The sequence below is a fragment of the Dermacentor andersoni genome, chromosome 5, assembly GCF_023375885.2.
Source record: "Dermacentor andersoni chromosome 5, qqDerAnde1_hic_scaffold, whole genome shotgun sequence".
NCBI lineage: Eukaryota > Metazoa > Arthropoda > Arachnida > Ixodida > Ixodidae > Dermacentor > Dermacentor andersoni.
In genome coordinates, this window is record NC_092818.1 from 191731814 (window position 1) to 191736458 (window position 4645).

Sequence of the window (4645 nt, forward strand, 5' to 3'; positions counted from 1 at the left end):
CAGGGTCAGTATAACGTCGCGATTCTACCCCCTCGATTGTGCGCCACATTTATCATCCACCGTTCGATGCCAACTAATCCCGTTGATAATGCGAACGGAGCGCCGCTCTGACCACGGATGAAGCGCAGCAAGGAATGGCATTGGAATATAATTGTTACATTATCTCGGTCAGGATTCCACAGGCACCCCCCTCCCCTATATTTCCTTACAATTTCATAAACTTCAGTTACTCATTAATCGTGATCACAGGGCTTTCATGGTACTTTCAAAAGCATTGATGAACGGCATCACAGGCTTCGCGCTCCTCTTTGGGATAGGCATCATAAACACTTCAAGAAGCCATGTACGATCTCGTATACCTGGTGACTAGCTGTTTTGAACTACCCATTGTTACATATTCTGGGGCATACATTTTTTTTTCCGCTTGGGTTGCCACTCGGCATAGCGTCAGTATGAAATTAAACATAAGCATGCGAGCCCGTTTCATAGAGATACTGCAATAGTGACTTATAAAATCTGTTGTCCCTAATCCAACTTTTGTAGTCTTCAGCTTGATCACTGTTCACTTTCACACCTTGGAAGTACACTTTCGCACATTGCCTTTATCTCGGGCACGTCCAAAGTAGATGGCGGGCATCCGCTACATAGGCAGGAGCAGAGCACTTCTGATTCGTCTTCGTGTGGTTGACCCCAAGCACAAGTGATGGCTGGTGTAAGAGCCGCCCCGGCCCGAAGTCACCGGAGAGAGACTTCCTCCACCCGAGAAAGATTGTGGGGAAGGGAGCAGACACGCGGGGGGATGAGGGCTCGCGGGTCATGCCGGATGATGAATTTTCCGGCAGTGAAAACGGAACGGAGGTCAGAGGGAAAGGACAGAGGAGTTACGCGTGTCGAGAAAGAGTGAGCAATGTGGTCCACAAGGTCGCTGTTGTGGCCGTGACCATGCGCCTGCACCCAGTGGTCAGTAATGTTCACACGTGTAGAATTGGGAAGTTTGTGTATACCTGCTCACAAATGGGCAGCGTTTTCGTTGCTTGTTTGAGATGCCTAACTGCGCCGAAGCTGTCAGTACAGATGTGGGCTTCGTTGATTTTAGGGAAGTTGACAAGGATTTCTATCGCATCGTGATAGCCTGCAGCTCAAATAATAAAGGGTCTGAAAAGTTCGTTGCATAGCTGCGAGGGGCCTGGATCTCAGGATGTGTAGGACTTGAGAAGGCTATTAGTCCTCCTTTTCAGTTAACCGCCGCGTCCGTGTATTTCACACAGTGCCCCGTAGGTACAGTCATTTCAATGGTTGCAATCGGTTGAACCCTCCAGCGGAGCTTTGTTGTCCTGTTATTGGTTAGTGATGTATACTTCCATGATGGAAGATTGTCCAAGTTCGTAGACATGGCACAATCTCCATAGAAATAGGAATGAAGCACCGCGACTGTTGGTATGTGCCATCTTTTAAGCTTTCTTGCTGTCGCTGCACAACAAGCTCATAAATCGTGTTGAGCTGTGCGTGTGTTTGTAGCCTTGGTACATGTCTTAGACGAAGGGAGGGCTGTAATTGTTCTCATGGTACTTCTGTTGATAACCTCAATTTGCAAGTGACCTCCTAGTGGACATGTCCGTTTCGTCTGCTGCTGGAGTTCTGATTGGCTGGGCTGGTGGGGTACGCTTCATAAGGAGAGAGGCGCCCCCAGCCAATCAGCACTTTAGGAGCAGACCAAATAGACATGTCCACTAGGTGGACGCCTACAGAATAGCACCCGTGCATGCTTAACAAAATCTTCCGGCGTAAGGTTCAGAGCCACTCAGATTCCTGATGCTGGGTCTGCATGATAACCACCGTGCTCCATGGCCTAAAAAGTGCGTCATAATTTCTTGTTTCTTGCTCCGAAACCTACACTCTTATGCAAAAGTGCACCCTTTTCGGTGTATATCTGCAACACAACAATAATCGTCATCTGCCTTGCTTGTGTTCCCTTTCTTGAAAACGCCGCGCTCGCTACTTCCATGTCGGGAATGCTATGTCATGCTGATAACGCGCATGCCGTTCGTTACTGGGAAGTACCGTGCTCGCCGCGTGAGAGAAAGGAAATACGGACAAGACAGGTGACGATTATCATTGTGTGGCAAAAGGGCGTAATTTTGCTTAAGAGTGTAGGTGCTCGCACCAATCACGCCAGCTGTTTCATGACAGTTGCTTTTCGTAGCGCCGAGCACGCGCAGTGATGCGGTTAACCAAAGCGCGGGCTATATTTTGCAAAGGGTCCCGGTTAGCCAGGTGTTCCGCCTGATGGTACTGTGCCCGTAGGCTGAGAAGGTTTAGGTCAGGCGTCAGTTGGTCCGCATTCACTGTCGTAGAAATCGTTTAGTCGTGTAAAATTGTAAACTGGAGATGGCAGTCGTTACACCAAATTCCTTTGCTCTGTCATCGCCGCGGACCTTGCCCCAACCGGGTACCCGTATCTTGCGACGAAGTTTATTCATGTATTTAGTATGTATGCCTATTAATACTGGTGAACGGTGACGCCCCAATGCACCTGGTTCAGCCGCCCATGTGGGAGATCCAGGACCAAGCCACCAAGTGAGGTCCGGTGCGTGAGATCGAGTTGCCGGGATGGTAGGTACGCCTGGATAATTCAAAAGGGCAAAGTTTGAATGTGTGAAGACTTCGTAGATCTACTAGCCTCTTTGCGAGTCATTTTCATAGCCTCACATGATTTGTACGGAGCCTCCAACAAAAACCGGAACCCCTGGACCCACGGATCTGATGTGGGGCAACCAACCGAGATTGAGGCGTGTGCTGCGTGGTTTTCCGTAAAATGAGGTAACTGTTAATGTTTTGGTCGGACGGGTTAAAACCGAAACCCCTTCTTTTTTGTTGCGTGCACCATTTATCGAGGTTGATCGGTGTTTGAGGGATGTTTGAATTGATATACAGAGTATCCTTTCCAAGTTTTTTTTTTTGTTTTTTGTTGTTGTTAAAGAACCTCCCCGCTTTTCTGTAATGGAAAGGGTATGGTAACAGACGAAATGTGGGATTGCACAGAGTTTGTTCGGTTCCTGTAGAAGCAACGCCAGGCAACGCCGTCTCTGAAGCACCAGTGCTTGCAGAGACGTGCTTGCAGTGCTTGCATAGCTGTCGGGTTATCAGTGACTGCAGTGTTGCGCCAGTGGGTTGTTGCCCACCGACAGAGCTCGGCGTCTGCATTTCAGGCCTAGCCGCCGCACACAGTCTCCGGGCGCTTACTTTTGGTTGAAGACAGGTTGAATGCTTGGAAATGGTCGGTTTCAGTGACGGCACCTTACAGTTGGCCAGCTTGTATGGTCTGCACGTGCTAAGAACGTTCTTCAAAAGCTTGGAAACTGAATAGCCTGATGTTTTGTTGCTGTTGCCTCAAAACGTTACTCGTATCCACAGGGGGAATTTGCCACACTGGGTTGACTGAAAAATGCACCTAACAAGATACCAAAAGGGGGGAAGACAAATATTCAAAACGAAACATTAGGCAACTGAATGCTAATAGAAATTTCTAGAGGGCCTATACATAAATTTAGGATAAAATGAAAATAATGTGTCCCACGGTCAGTACCCTAACAGCGAAACCTTCCTGACGCTTCAATGAACTTGTTTATAGCAGTAATCATTGACCCATTGAGCCACCACTACCACAGATCGCCTTCTTTGTCTTCCATACCTTTCACTACGGAATATTTCATACTTTCAACAGAACAGATTTAATCAGTTGTGTTAGTAAATGTTTTCGTAGGTCATACCCGTTTAGTAACACTTGCGTTCGCCGAGCCACTGCAGCATTCGTGGCGCACGCATCCAAGCTCTGCAGTCTGTAATTCCTCAATCCATAATGAAGCTTACTTCTTGAGCCTAACCACATAGGACGTACGCGAGCTAATTATTGATGCACTCTCATATTTATAAACAATATTTTTCGGCGTAATTTCCAATGCATTCACCTATACTATACATCTGCGTTTGATATTCGAGCCTGATGACGCCGGTTGTCTGGCTGGTAGGAGCCCGCACTTCAAGCGGCTCTATAACAGACATCAATGAACATAAGCACTCATCCAGTGACCCGCTTTTTAGGCTCAGAATTTATAGCTGTATGCTGCGGCGCATTGTTCTGCTCTCCGGTATGAGGCCTCTCAAAGCGCTGACGTTGAATTAAATTGAATGAATTTATTTTCTGGCTCACTGAAGCGAGATGAGGTGCAGACTAAAAGCATAAATCCTGACAAGAGTCACAATCCCCACGACTAAATTATAATTCGTTTGGCATGTAAAGCACCATAATCCACCAGCCCATCTCCTAAGAACGAATAAAATATAAATATACGTCACTCTCCTCAACTGTACACTTACTCACGTAAGTTATAAAAACATGGCATCCGTAAACAATAAACGTTCTGTCGATCCTTCCGGAATCGAGTCTTACTGCGGCAGTTGCACACTCGTATCTCACTGCTGAGTGTGTATTTTGATTGCATACATTGACTGGGTTGTAGAAATTCATTTCCTTGACCACTCCAGTGTTTCTAAATTTTCCTCGCTAAATTGCATACCGTTCAGCCGCTTGTTGTGCTCTTCCGGCACGACGCAAGACGCGTAATGAGCAGGCACGTGTTTTATG